At 39.5% G+C, this 15,934-nt stretch overlaps 1 protein-coding gene across 2 annotated transcripts in view; it reads left to right on the top strand.

The window, feature by feature from the left end:
• The first annotated feature begins 976 nt into the window (after positions 1 to 976).
• Positions 977 to 15,934, top strand: part of CTXND1 (cortexin domain containing 1) — a 35,090-nt gene continuing 20,132 nt past the window's right edge. Inside the window, exon 1 of one of the 2 annotated variants that reach the window (XM_039381719.1) lies at positions 977 to 1,518. The gene's annotated coding sequence lies outside the window, so the exon portion shown is untranslated. The remainder of the gene's footprint in view (positions 1,519 to 15,934) is intronic. The other variant, XM_027746207.2, reaches the window with a different exon arrangement.

The raw sequence follows: 15,934 nt of genomic DNA, 5'->3' as shown, positions 1-15,934 counted from the left end.
ATTGTAGAAAGCTGCATTTGTACAGAAATTCCAGGTAATAAAACACTTTCCAAAGGGAAAAAGACACGATGGCCTCTTTCTAGATGTCTGTCCTTGACTGCCCTTTTTCTAAAGGATCCAATTAATAGTCCTGCAAAATTTATTATCCACACTGTTTTGATGGCTGGGATTTCCCTGTGCTATCTGAAAGGATAATCAGCCCCCGGGGATGCTCAAAGCCATTGTTAAAGGAGTCAAAACCTTCTCTCACCAACTCAAAGCTGCTGCTGTTCTCATGATATCTTAATGCTCCCTCCAGTGGCAGAGAAAATTTCCCCTGCCCAAGAGCCTGGGGGCCCTAATCGACACCTTACACAGCACCTAATTCTTCGGAAATGTTTAGTAATGACTGCTGCGTTCCCTGTTGGAGGTGCCTAAGTGGAGAAAGTATCTCACTTTTGCCCGCAGGACTGCAATGTGTTTGTTTTCACAGGTTTGCCATGCATGGTTAGGCACAATTAGCATTAGCAGGCCTGGGTAACAGGTAAGCACAGCCCCAGAATGGGGCTTTTCTCCTGTGAGTCCCTTTGAAGGTCAGGGTGGTAGAGGGCGGCAGTTCAGCTTCACAAATCCGCCCGTCCTACACCTCACTCCAGCCGGTTACAGGGAAAGCAAGTGCAATTCCCCCAATGCTTCCCAAAGGCACAGAGTCAAACACCTCCGTGCAGTGAAAGATTAGGATTCCTAATGAGAAATTATTCACTGTGACTCTTGCTCATTCTGCCTCCTTATTATTGCTGCTCATTATTTCTACCTTGTCTGCATGCAGGACCCCCCATACGGTGTCAGACACTCAGCAGACAATGGACAAGGGTGACAGTCCCTCCTTCAAGACTGGAGCAATGCTTTGAGCCTGTTAAATCTGGGATGCTAAAATCTTTGAAGTTTTAGGCTACTACTTTTTGACCGTATCCAGCAGGGCTGGTACAGTCCGTTTCAGAGCTAGGAAACCCCTCCCCTTCACTTGTACTTCTGAAAAACAGAAGATTTAGTTCATTTGAAACAGTGTTCCTCAGCATTTAAAAAATGCATTGGCTTGAATTTGTAATGCTAACTTGAGCTCCTTCTGAAACAAAAAAATTAGGGTTCAGCTGCGAATTCGACTGTAAGTTACAGAATACGACAACTTGCTCGATAAAGAACTGTAAAGCAAGATGAGGCATTCCCAGCCCCTTTGCCTTTAAAATGCCATGGAAGCACAGAGGCTCTCGGCAGAACACCTTATCTGCTCTCGAAAGCTGTGACTCTTCATCCTTTCGTTATGAAGACCCAGGGGATTGCTTACTTAGCATACACCAGAGGCAATGGATAGGGTGAGCAGCCACTGCAGCCAGAAACCCCCAGTACAGAGCACAGACAATTCCCCTCCACATGCAGAGACTTTGGAGCTGAATTGTGCTGAATAGAGAACCCTCCAGCTGAGCGAGCCATGTGTGCCCGGGAAGAGCAGCCACTTTCACTCCGCTGAAAAGCAATGCAGTAAGTGACTGGGATATTGCAGCAGGCACCGGTTCCCTGAGCTAATCAGGAGCTGAAACCTTGCAGCTTTTGCTGGGAGAGAGACAACCTCCAGTCTGGGAGCAGTGTCAGGGCTGCATGATTTTTTGTTGTTGTTGTTTTTAAATGAAGTGAAGGGATCAAGTCAATATGCAGTGACAGGGACTGTATGGTTTGCTTTGTGTGCATGTGTGGGTGTTGCAGGGGAGCACTTGCTTGTGTGTCCTGTGCTGAACTAATACTGCTCTCTTTGTAGGTTTTTTCTATAGTCATGTTTGACAGTGTTTGTTCAGAGATGGTGCTTAATAACTTAATGTCAGCGGACATTTGTGTTCTCCTTCTGAATCATGCAGCATGCTTCCTGTGCTTGGGTGCAAACTATTTTCTGTACTGGTACTCTAATGCTGGATTTACAGGGGCTGTGCCTTTGGATAATGATAAATTGTACATTGAAACTATGTGAACGAGTGCCTCAGTGATGGATAATACTTTTATTTCACTTCAGCACATATGGCTAATTTCTAGTTTGTGGTAAATTGTTCACTGTGGTCTGAAATTGCAGATGCTTTTTTAGTAGAGAAATGTTTGTAAGCAGTACTTTATCATAGCATAGCTGTGGCTTTCTTCAGATTCAGATGTTCTGTTTTTGTACTCTGCAGCAGCAGCTTTCTGTTTGTACTGAGTAGGAGAGGGAAAGCATGATTTGAAGTTTGGTTTATATGAAGAGGGATTTTTACATAGTTTGAAAGTGTTTGCAAAATTAGCATTTGAGCAGTAATTGCAGGCCTTTGGAAGAAACTGCAGCATTTAAACCAAATTTAACCATGCAGGTTTTGTTCTGTTATTTAGGGACTAATACCAAGCTTCACTCCTCTGGTTTCCTGATACAGCTTTCTCAGTGACTTATGAGGCTCCGGCTTTAGGATAACTGCCTGCCTTGAGCCTCACTGCCATTTTGGGCTTCAGGCATGTTTAACTCTTTAAGGCAATGTATGCTAAATTTTTAAGAGAGCAGAACATGCAACTGCCAAAAGTTAGGGATCCTTTTCTTGCTGTTCAGTCAAATGTCAACACTAAATAGTCATCAGTCTCCTGTAAAGGAGCACTAATGAAAGCAGTCTTTGATTTTCCAACTCAATTTTTGTTTTAAAGTTAGGGTTTATTGAGTTATTGTAAACTATCGTGAAACTTATAGGAAGTCTTAACATAATGAAAAAAATTCCTCTGATATATCTGTCATTTTAGCTTTGAGCAAAATTTGTAGTGTCACTATATTTGAAGGGGTAATTCTCAGCAATTAGACCAATGAAGTTCAGTTTCTGCTGGAAGAGTTTTTGCAGACATGCTGCTGAAGATGTGTGTAATGTTGGGTCCCAGGCACAGATAATGACACCAAGAAACACCCTGGAAGTTCTGGCACCTTTTCACTCCTGTGCAACATGCATGTCTTGGAGTCTTTTCTCCTCGGGACTGATGCTCAGGTGCTGCTAAGAGCTATTTCCTCTGATGCTGCAGTCAAGAGAATTTTCTTCTTTTTGCCTAAGAGAAGCCTTTTGACATATGGTGTTATTGAGTTGCAATTGTTAAGCTAATGAGCAATTAATAAGCAATAATTATTCTTCATTAGCTGTACAACTTTGAAGATGGACAAATCTACAAGGAGGGAGAATCACACCTCAATCTAATCTGCTCCCCTCTTCCTTTTTTCTCCAATCCCAACTTCTCCCTGACTGTTTATGGGCATTTAGTAGGTGTTATAGTTGCTCTCCTTCAAGGACCTGAACCTAGGATTAGTGCAGTTTTTCCAGTCACAGGTTCACAATCCGTGTGTGTCTCATCTGTTCCTGTTTTCTCCATCTAGATATCCAGCAAAGCCAGTAAAGAATTTGGAACATAGGAGGATTTATTATAAGATATCTCTGACTGAGCATTATTAACCTAGTGTTGGTTTATCTGTCATGAGGAAAGAGCGGGGGTTTTACCTGTAACTAGAATATGCTCAGAACACACAGCTTTGATGACATTATCATCAGATATTTTCAGGTAAACTAATTCCAGTAATTTGACAAGCTACTGTTTTCAAATTATTTTCTCTAAGGAAAAAAGCGGGGGAGGAAAAGAAATGCAAATAAGAGTTGGATGTTGGAAAAACATTGGATTTATAATGAGAATCACCAGACAAAAAGAAAGATTATGGCTGGTTTTATGCCTTCATGCAATTCTGAGTCTCTAATCAAAATGTGTTTCCTGAACTGGAACCACAGAATTATTTGCTAAATATTATTGTTCATGTCAAATGTAAAATGGAGTACATTAGGAATAAAATCTAATTTCCCAGTCTAGAGTAAGTATATTGGTAAACAAACATTTTCACTTCTTCATCTTGTCTGTAAGTAACACTGGCAGGACCTTTTCCTTGGAAGTCAAGTTCATTTTATTGCATTGCAGCCTCGGAGAGATACACACAAAGGGAAGTTTACTAATTTTATCCTATATTGCCAGTAATGAGTAGCAAGTCAATTTAATTAATGAAGAGCAGTTGCTTAACATTTGTAGTCACCTCCACTACTTTAATTTGCATCACTGTATTTCTACCAGTTTTTGCCGTGTAGAAGCACTGATAACATTCCCTGACAGTATGAAATACGACTGCACCATCGTGTCATTCAAGTACAAGAGACACAACTTCCCGTACAAAACTGCGTAAAAGAATATACAGTGGGTGGATAAACATGCTGCATGATTTCAAAGCACAGTGAAAACGTGTGTCATAGTTGCACCAGGAACCAACGGCGCAGACGATGTTACATTAAAAGATACGACACTCGGCACATTCTCAAAGAGATAAGTTTAGCTGTGTTTGTACAAGAGCGGGGAATATTTGTACCATCCTTAGTAGAGCTGTCATGTTTATAAAGAAATATATCTTACAGCTAGTGACGTCCAAAATGTGCCACATACATAGTCAAGACTTTCTTTCTGACTACAAAAGAAAGGACATTTTCTTCCTTTCTTGTTGTTCAAGGGTAGACTTTCTGATGGCGTCAACTACTTAGATATGCTGCATAGTAATTATTTTATTCATATGTATGAAAGCAGATCTCTTAGAATCTTCATTATACTTATCTGCTGTGAGCATCAAGATTGACTTTAATTGGGATTTTCAGATATATGGTTAGACAGTCCATTTTTAACAACAAAATGAATATGCTATTATTTTCTACTATCACTTCTTACCAAGGGCAATTACTTAATACTCTGTAATAGCTACAATTCAGGATATTTCTTTTGCCACAATGACTCGCTTCACTTTCCACACCCACACAAACCCCAGAACCCACTGTGAGTAAAGCAGCAGTGCAATAGTATTCAAGGAGGATTAAAGGACTAAGATTGAGAACTTCCTAAAGCCTGCTGCCTGAGCTGTTGTTTTAAACAGGAGCAAAAAACAATGTACCTGCCTTTTTCAAGTGTTGTTCAAAAAGTGTAGATATGCACCCAAAAATCATGCAGAATTAGAAAAATCACACTCTACGATTTGCAAGGTACCTTCAAAGTGCACCTGGTAAGGCAGTCGACCTCCAGAAGATGCAGAAGAACTGGTCTGTGATTCCACCACCTCCTATATCTGTTTCTTAAAGCTTTAGGCAAGAATTCTGGCATCTGGCTTTTTGGAGGATAATTCAATACGTTGAACTTTAAAATAAGGCTATGAAAATACGTATTCTGACAAACTTGATCATCAGTAACAAACTACAAATCAGATGTCTGATTTTCACTGAAACATCCAGAAGAAACTCCAAATGCCATTTGCTCAGCTCTGAATCTTCAGGAGTTATTTCATGGAACATTTATTAATGTTTTCATTCGTTTTGAATGCAAATACAAAGGAAACAGCATGTGAACTAAACAAGAATGTACTTAAACAATGGCTGCAGAGACACACACCTTTTCTCAGCATTATTTTGGCATTTGAGTTTCAAATCTATTTTGTCCAGCTCTGGGAAGACAAAACCTCTGGGGGTCCTATCCATGTATACAATGAATTCGTAGTAGTCAGCCAGAGAGATTCCTGGACAGGAAAAACATCATATCCCCATTGTCAGTTGGCATTTTGTTCAGAGGGAAAGATGAAGAAATGAGACAGAAAGTTGTTGAAAACACAGATGCTCACATTTCTTCTGCTAGAAACACAGAATTACGTATTTCTTTTTATCATAAATCACAGGTTTTCCTTCAAAGCTTTACTTTAGACTTTCGATCAGTGCTGATGACTGTAAAGAACCCCACGCTCAAGCAAATTTAAATTATCTGGTGGAAAAGCCTCCCATTTCTCTCCCTGCCCTGTCTGATTGATTTCATGATTACTGGAGAATGTGCTGCATCACACATTCAGTTTGTATTATAAACCAGTCTAAAGTAACTGATGTCACCATATTTTGTTTCCATATTCAAATTCAAGCTCTCACTCCCTTTGTCAGCATCACCAATATATCTATGACTTCTTACCAAATAACCATAACACACCATATGTTGCAGAATTTTTCTGGATTTTCACCAGTTTAGTTTAGAATTCACCCTCAGTCTGAACATTGCTCAGCTAGGAGGGGATCCATCCTAGAATCACAGAATGGTTTGGGATGAAAGGGGCCTTAATGCCCCTTCCTGCCAGATGCAGGGTCACCTTCCACTAGACCAGGTTGCTCAAAGCTCCATCCAACCTGGCTTTGAACACTTCCAGGGAAGTGATTTTTGAAAATCCTAGTGAGAACCAGAAGCCACAGAGAGTTCAAAAAGCAGTGGCACTGAAAAGAAGAGGAAATCTTAGCTCTCAACACAGAAGGAGCCAATTTTTGTCAACAAGATTTGTCAGGAAAGCATCTCCCAGTATTAGAAGTCCAAATAATGACAAATCATAACTACTCAAAGTCATGAAACTCAAATAAACCAAATCAAAAAGACTGAACTGTGAAAAAAATAAACCTTGCATTAATTTTTTCTTCTATTTTGGGGGATTCTTTAGGATTTATGCTTCAAAAATTTCATCTAGAAGCATATGAGAGCATTTTGTAAAAAGGAATTTTATATCCTTGCACAGTAACTTCAGCAGAGCTTCAAAAGCATCACTGCATATGAAAATCCCACATGGCTAAAAGTTAGATAACCCCTATATATAGAATCACAATTTTACAAAACGTTGCTTTCTTTTTTGCTGTTTGTTTACAATTTTACATGCCCATCTTTCTGTCTTACAGCCAGTGGAAATATTTCCTAGGAAGACAAATTGAGAGATTTTCTACTGTCTGCATCAGCAAACCACCAGAAAATAGTGTTTTCTGGATTATATTCTGCCTCTGAGTTCACGATATCATCACTGCAGTTTTGCAAGTTGCAAGCAAAAGACAGCCAGAAAGAAAATACACAAATAAAGCTGATCCAATCCTTGTTCAGCTGCAAAAGTATTCAGAAAGATTTCCCCTTGCTCTTTTCATGTGCTGTATTTGGTCAGCACACTGAAGATGACTAGCATTTTATTCTCTCCCATTCAGACTCTGTCACACCGTTACAGCATTTACAGTTCTCATCTCCATGTTCACCATGGGTATTTTCTGGGAAGAAGCAGATTCTCCTATTTGAAAACACCTGCTTTCGCTTCCTTCCAGCTCTTAGTAATGAACTCTTTTAAGAATTGCCTGGAGAATGGGGAACAGGTTGCTAATAGGAAGTTAAAAAAACAAACAAACAAAAAAAAGAACCCATAATTGCATCTGTAAAGGAGTTTTTCCCCAGCTGCCTTCTGCTTTGGGTGTTGATCCCAAATCTGTGGAAGGCAATGAGGAGACTCCCACTGACTGCATCAGAACCTAAGAGACTTCTATGGAAGGTATGTTGACAGTATTTTTGGTAATCTACAGCCACTTGGCACTTGCAAAAGTTCTGCTGCTTGTGGTGCAGGAAAAAAGAAGTGCAGGAGATCGTGACCTTGCAAACCCTGGCCATGGTGAGCAGCCCCTGCTGTGCAAACACCCAGCTCTCCTCAGGGCCTTTATTTGCCCAAGTCCTTGCACATACATTAAAGATTCATAATGGGACTGTTGTAGACAATTAATTTATGTACCATCCTGTTGTTTCCTAATAGTGTTTTGATTAAAATTACGTGTAGAACAAAGGAAATAATATGTTAGAAGATGAATGAAAGCATAATACAGGCACAAATAAAATTTGGTTACAGATGGAATTTAAGTAGATGGAATAACTTTTCTTATGAAGAAATACTGTTCCTAGGGAGGGTGTTTTCTATAGTACTCTATAGCCTGGGATTTGATTTAAAAAGCCCTTTAGACATCCTTAGATCTCAAAATGTAGAGAAAAGCAGCAAGGGAATGTATTTTTTTTTTAAGCATTTACTTTATATAATCCCTGTAAACCTGAGATTTTGGTAAGAAATACTAAGTGCATACAAATGAAGCAGGTTCTCTAAAAGAAGCAAAACCAAAAAAAAAAAAAACAACCAGTAAGTCACGATTTGGAAGGAAAATGCAAGAAGCATATATCCACATGAAGTTTCCTTAGACTGTAGTTAGTGCTAAAGCATTTATTGTCTTTAAGAGAAAAAGCAGTGTGTCACCTGAATGGGTCCCAGCTGAATACACCTGTCTGTCTTGACAAAGCAGCTGAGCATTTCAGCAGCAGCCACGGGAAGGGGAATGCTCATACACCGCTTCATTTCAAGCTTTCTGGACAGACTTGTACAGCAACAAGTCAGGGAATGGCTGATATCAGTATTTGTCTCCAAAACTACCCCATGACACCATGACTGATTCAAAAGGACACTGTCTGGCTGTTAAAAAGCACAATTCATACAGAAACCATCACTGGCTGTCAGAGTAAGAGGTTGAATAAAAGTAAAATACAGAGAGGGCATTTGATATATAGTTGTGCACATGTACACGCACACAGATGCAAACCTCAGGGTTCATCTTTGGTGTTTCCACCAGCTCCCCACTAAACAGGTAACTAGGAAGGACTTGAGAGCCACTGGAGCCCACAAACAACACAAACTTTTTGTAGCATTTGTCCACGTTATGAAAGGAATAGACTAAGTTTCTCATGAAACAAAGAACACTCAGAGCTTTTCTATTCCTCCTTTGTTTTCAATACTCTGAACTTCCCTCCTGGAGCTTGTAGACCTGAAGCAATAGTACTTATGAGCTCTGCTCTCTGCCCTGGCCCGTGGGCAAGGGAAGTACAGATTAAATACAGCAGAGATTGCACCAAAACCTGCTGTCTGACTCAACAGAACAGCTTTCTTCTGCTTCCCATGCAGCTGGGATCTAGCTTTAAAAGTGATGTTATGTTTTCGGGTGATATTTAATCAAGCAGACACTGTTCTTAAGAAAACACCTCAACTGTCTGTTAGGCTTCTTTTTTTTTTTTTTTCTTGTGGTTAATGCTGAAGTATCCATGTACTGGGCATGGAACGAATTGTTCTGTGATACTTCCCTGGGTTTCAAACATCTGGACATGCTGTACATGTGTAGGTGGAACTTATCAGCCTTCCCATCACTTGTAAATATGAAGGATCAGACTCACCATTTATCTATACCACAGGTACCATTGTTACCATAACAACCTGGCCCCACAGATTCAAAATTAATGTGAGTGTGTAAACATGCCACCCTCAAAATCATTTCTATGTGCTCCAGTGACCTCACTGGGCAGTTTGGCAACAGAGAACCACATTGAATTCTTCCTAGCTAAAATCACAGGAGTTAGTTTAAGACTGAATGTGACAGACTGGCTGTGTAAGGGAACCACAGGTGCAACCAACCTAGGCTGAGCTTTTTTTATGAACTCTGTGATTTAGTGATTTAAACTTATTTGGTTTTCCGAGATGGACTGAGAGCTCATAAGCAGTCTATTACTCTGTCTCAGACGACAAGAGGTAAATTCTAAAGATACATGACCTTGGTTGCTTGCTGTGTTGGCAACATAACCCTACTATATTGGAAGGAATAGGCTAATAAAAAGTTCCCTACCCCATCTGCAGTTACGGCCACGTTATGTGTTATGTGATAGCAATAACTGAAACACATCAACATGAACTTTGCTAGAAATAGCTCTAACACAGCTTTGAAAGCCACTTTTTCAGGTGAATGAAGTAAAGAGAAACTTTTTCATCTTCAGGAAACATGAGCCTTTCCAGTGCACTTCAAACTTGGCCAACTGGAAACAAGTGCTGTAGCAAACTGCTGTGGAGTCTGGAAGCCAACTCCAGAACAGGAGTTGAAATAAATGAATTTGGCATCTAAAAGGAGGTTTTGTGGAGTCAATGCTTTCTAAGCAGAGGACAGAGAGAGATTTGGCAAGGTTGGTGCATACATTATTGACATTTTAATGTCACAAAGGGGTAATCCCAGGTCTAACTGAGCCAGCTGAACTTGTAGCGGTCTTGAAGCCCACCCTTCTCAGGTGTAGGGATTAAGTGACCACCAGTGTGAGTAGGGGAACGTTAGAGGCTGTCAGAAAACACACACATGCCAAAAAATCCACTCCAGCATTTTTGTACTAACCTGTGATTTTCTGCGTGCCCTACTACTCACCCCCTAAAGATAAAGCTTTTATGTGGGTAGCTGTCAGAGAAGGAGCACATGGAAATGTTGAGAAAGGGAATAATTCATGCCTTCTTTTGGTTGTTCAAACGAAAATAGTTTTTTTAAGGAATCATTCCGAAATGAAAATCAATGATGGTTGGCATCATTCTCAGAACATTGCCTTGGGACACTGAAGTACACAAATGCTTTGCTGATATTTTGGACACAGCGCAGAAGAACTTTCCAAGTGATTTTCCATCTCCCAGCAAGAAAAATATTGTATTTTCTTATTTACATGTGGACAACTATTTGTATCTTAAGCAAGTATCTGCAAAACATCCATGCCTGCAGCAGTTTTTTAAAATTAATATCAGGGAAGGAAATAACACTGGCACTTTTGCAGAATTTTATCTGTTGGATTTGGTAAGAACGGGATACTCTGTGTAAAGAAAGTCTTGTTTCCTTATTTGCGTAAGGATCAGAACCGTTGTCTTTAGCTTTCTTTTCTCCTGACAATTTGTTCCTGTAATCTCCTTATGTTCCTACTTTAAAACCTCTGGCTATATTGAGAGGTAGCTTAACTGACAATTTAAGCTACCCATTAGTAAACATAATAGGAGGCAATGGAGCAAGTCACCCTGCAAAGAGAGAAAAAACAACAAACTACGGGAATTCGTGCTGCCTCACCTACCGTTTTTTATCCCTTTAAAAAAAACCCTGTTACTTTCAACACTTTCTTTCTTCCTCCACTTGCAAGTCACATCTGCTCATACTAGTTCCATGATATGTAAAATAGTTCACACCGTGGTTAGGTCTGTTCTGAGGAGATCCTGGACATTAATCAGTGGCAAGCACGGGAACGGCACGTCTGGAGGACACAGAGTCTGTGCATGTCCAGGGTAGTGAAGTGGCCAGATTTGAGATGGGCCAAGTGGCCTTGTTTGGAGGCACACAGAGCTCCTCAAATGGCTCAGCATCAGCTGAAAGCATCTTTTCAGCTGCAAGGTAGATGGTGTTACAGAACCTTAACTGAAAAATCACACAACAGGTAGTAACTCCAGGTAACTCCTCAGAAATGGGGAGGAAGAGGCAGAGAAGCCCTGGGAACCTCTCAAAGGACTGCCATCTCTGTTTCTCTGGGCAAGGATCATAGGCAATAACCAAATACAGTTGATATGGTATTTCAAATCTGTTTTCTGCAAGAAAACCAGGATTGCCTTACTCTGGAGTTAGAGCAGCACCACCAAGGTGTCCTGTTCCTCAGGGAGGAAAGGGCTGTGTTGGAAGGAATTCTTCTAAAGCACCAAACTAGAGTCCCAGCTGCTTGGCTACAACATTTTCCTTGTTCTTTCCCCTCTTCATCATATGATCCAACAAAGTGTCCTACCCATTGAATGTCTGGAAAATGTGATAAGATTGATCAGGAAAAGAAAAATTTCTTCCCCAGCTCTATTAAATTCACTGGGTGTCCTGAGAGAAGAGGATCTTTGGACAGCAGCAGGATATATGACTGCAAGCAGACGTTAATTTTATTACACAACTGCCCAATAGCACTTTTCTGAAATATTTGGAAGTTCTATGGCATAGAGAAAGTCAGCATTTTTTAGAGCAGTTTAAGCCATAAAATAGAGTAGTAACCAGCAGGGGGAAATAAGAGCGGCTGTTCCTGCAGCATTTTTGAGTGATTAGATTAATTTTGAATCTTTCCTGTGCATGATCTATTATTTAATCTCCCACCTTACTTCATAGCAGCAAACAACAGCTTTCTATTCTAAACTTTTGTTTTTCCTCCATTATTAAAGCATTTCTGTCTAAAAGAATGGATTTTTGCTCAATGCTGCTGTAAGAGAGATGAGAAAACAGGAGCAGCTGCAAACAAGGCATCAAATACCTATGCCAGTCCTCCAGAGTGCATGTCAGTGCCGTGTCACTGCTGCTGTTGAGCATATTCTTTACCTTGAAAGCCAAATCAAAGAGAATTTTAAAATAAGGAATAATGTTAGAAGACCAAACATGAGGAAAGCAAGGTCTGATCCACTACTTACTAACATAAGTAAAATCAGAATTAAGCTTTCTTAACCAGGATCTCCCATATTTGTACTATCATGAAATAAAAAAATCAGTCAATGTTCTAACCACAGCTCATATCAGAGGAAAAAGGAGGAGGACTGTCAGGTTTCTAAGTTTCTACACTTTTTTTTTTACTTTTCTCGTATAACATGGACTATTGCTTTTTTTTTTTTTTCATTTAATCTCCTTGTAAGATTATCTTAATGAGTTTGCCCCTGATTTGAAGAACTAAGTATGAAGGATGAATTCTAGTTCTAAACAGATTTTCTTGGCAAAAATTTTAATTTCTATTCTTATAGTTTCTTCTGGTTGTATTAGCACTTTCCTTTAGTTCCCTCCACAGCTCTGGCTAATATAAACTTATATTTGATTAACATGTCACTTATTGAGCCCATAAACAAATTGGCAAGCAGGCTGTTAAGTAACTAGTAAAGGTCTTGTAAAAAAACACATTTAGCGGGTGAGAATGTGTTTGAATGAATAACAATCACATCAAAATGGAGAAGATAATTCCATATATCTCTATTTTTATGTACTTCTAAATCTCAGTAACTTTCTGAGAAGCTATGTTTAAAACACTAGCATGAGTACAGAGCAGAAAACCTGGAGTAATTTTGATCCTTCTCAAAATACGCTGCATTTGCTTGTCCAGCAGAACAACTACAGGGACACTGAAAGGGTGCTGCGAAAATCACTGCTCCATAAAGTCCTTGCTGGCTGCTGTTTAGAAAAGGAAATTGTGAAGGAATAAAAGCACTTTTTCACCAGGTTACAGAAAAGAAGGATGAAGGAATAGTTTCCAGTTGCTGGAACTAAAAAAGGCAAGGAAGTGCAAGTGCATGCAAAGAGGGAAAACCACAATTCTCCTTTGCAAAGAGGAAAGAATTATAAGCAAAAGGCACTCAAGAAAACATTTCTAAGCCAGCCACAGGAAAGATTTGTATATAATCAGCTTCTCCTTGCTGCATAGCAGTTGCCGATGTATTTCCATGCAAGCTGATGTTTTCCCTGCTTGAGTGGCATAGCAATAATAAATACATTTATTATTCATCAAATGGTATCAAAGTATTTTAACATGCCTCAGCGGTTCCAAAGTGCTCAAATCGCAGCAGTACAACACCCTGCTCACCTAATTTGCTGCATTAACAGCCAAATATTATAGTTCTGACTTTAAATTTTCTGGACAGAATGGAGAATCACTTAGGTATCCAGAGTCAAACCCTTAAAAATATTTTTTTCTTAAAAACCCCACACCACCACCACTCCCCTCCGCCCTCCCCGCCAAAGAAAGCTGGCGTTATACAGAGCTCAGTTCTCCCATATTTTAAAAGAGGATTCATAAAATTCACCAACCTCAGAGGGTGTCAAAAGAGGAAAAGGATGGTTTTAAGGTAGAGGCAGATCTCTAAGGTAGAGATAGATGCTCTATTAGGTACGTGCATTGTTTTGTGTGATTTGGTTTGTTTGAGGTTTTTTTATATACATAAAAATAAAAATAAGAAAGGAAGGAGGAATTGAGATTTCCTCTTGTGTTTTTCTCTGCTTGCTGTTTGGGAGCAAGCCTTTATGTTGCTGACTTAACTGGCCACAGGGTCCCAGCTTACATTGCATGATGGAGAGCTCTGCATTGCATTTTCCTGAGTGCCACTGCATGCCAAAGCAGATGGAAGGTGATTTATGGACTTTGTTGTTTATGGGGATAAATGAGGACAGAATTATGCCTAGATCACTGTGTCCCAAATAATTCCTTGAGGTTATCAAGTTTGCACAGCACTGTCTTATGTTAAGTTTATGCCAGAAAAAAAAATAAATCAAAATAACAGGAAGGGAACCACTGAAGGAGAATGCATAGGGAATATCCAAAGCACATAGTCTTACCTATCTACAGTTGAACCACATCAACCAGGGAGAAGTTTTATTCCCAGTTACTGCTCAGTGCTTCCAGTGAAATGCTCCCAGATTGCATTATTGTCACCAAGTCCAGCATTTGGTGAACTATATCTACAATTAGAGTCCTGCAACATTTAGGGTATAAGCAAATGAATCTGAAAGCTAAATAGTTTTTCTTCTTAAAAGATTAGCACTTGAAACATCTAATGGCAGTTACCAATGCTGTGTCCTGTTAAATGCACAGAGAAATCATTCACTGACCTAAGAGCAGCCTGTGATAGAATGAGCAATAAAAGCAGGATATTCTGTTCTTTCAGGAGCCTGGAGATGACTGCCATCCTTGAAAAGGGTTCAGAGACACCGTAGACATGATCCTACATGATCAAAACTGGCAGCAATATCTCACCAAGATGCAAAATAAGGCTGAAAATGTATATGCAAGTCCATTGGTATTGATATTATTTATTGCATGTCTCCCAAATAGGAGTATGGAACTCCAGCTTCTGAGGTATGGCAATGAAAGAACTGCCATTCATGAACTTCAGCACATCTCAGGAGCTAAGGCTGGTTTTGTTATTTACTGACATCACTGGAGTTTGAAACTTAAAACAGAACTTGTTGCAACTCTGGCCAAAGGCTTATCCCAGGGAGTTCTCTTTTTGGTACATGAACTCTGGCTTTCATAGTAATAAGGTCAGAGGCTGACAAACTGGCTCTTGTTTAGGGAAAATGCTACTGAAGGGGTTATATGAGGCTGTGGTCTTGGTAATTGTGGGATAGAATTTACCATTCAGTTCCAAAATGGAAAAGTCCAGTTAAATGCTCTTGAAAAGGTCCTGTGCTAGGAAGAAAAGCCTTACAAAATAGATTTCTATCTACTTGGTCCAAGTCCACAGTTCTTTAATGTTACTGTAAGCAGTAATGGTTTTGTCCTGCAAGACAAATACCCATTGATTTGAGTTTCTAATGACTGCTAGGTCAGGCTTGCTATATATTTGCTTAATTAATTCCTCTGACCTTCCTTCCATTTAATAGTCAGGATGACAAACTTCCATTTTACCAGCTGTATGGATGTTAGTCTGAAGCATCTATGATGTCAAAGGCTTTGTATTCATTTACTAAGCAGGTTATTTTAAGCCTTTTTTTTTTTTTGAAAATATGCCTGGTCAGCATAGATTTACGATTTTTTTGTTCAGCTCAATCTCATACAATTTTTCACATGGATTTAGATTAATTCATACACATTGACCTACAGGAAAGAGATGGTCACTGTTTCTTGAGATATGAGGAAATAATCTGTATTCCAAGGAGAAATTCAGATAAACGCATTAATTTTCAGAGTTTAAAAGTTCCTTCCAGCTTGTAATTAGCAATGCTTCAATTTTCTGCCTTGATAGTCAAAAACAGAGGTAGAGAGAGGAGAAGCAACATATCCAGTCCAGAGACTGCAATGTACAGTCTGTTCTAGGTGCCACCCAGCAAACCAAGCACATACTTGGGGCATGAATTTAAATCTGACAGTATTAGTTGGACTTAGTTTAAAAGTCAGAGGTATAGGAATAGTTTGGTTCTTGAATCCTTCCTAGGAATCCCTGTTCTTATTCAAGTCCACAAGAATTCAGGAACCTGAATGCAATTATATATCTTGTCCTTAGTGCTTTATTCTCAGGGCCACCCTGAAGACCTATTTAAAGTCAGGCATGTTCTTAAATCCTTATGTGAAAATTGCATTCACATAAGTGATCTAAAATTAAAATATCACCCCGGCTCTTGTATATTTGCAAATCAAATTTGCTTTGACAACAGGTTAACATAAGATACAGCTGAGACAGAGAGCCTAGAGC

Source organism: Pipra filicauda, unplaced genomic scaffold (assembly GCF_003945595.2).
Source record: "Pipra filicauda isolate LSUMZ 115617 unplaced genomic scaffold, ASM394559v2 scaffold238_size1193820_pilon, whole genome shotgun sequence".
Taxonomy (NCBI): Eukaryota; Metazoa; Chordata; class Aves; order Passeriformes; family Pipridae; genus Pipra; species Pipra filicauda.
Note: the sequence above shows the minus strand (reverse complement) of the source record. Positions and strands in the feature narration are given on the sequence as shown.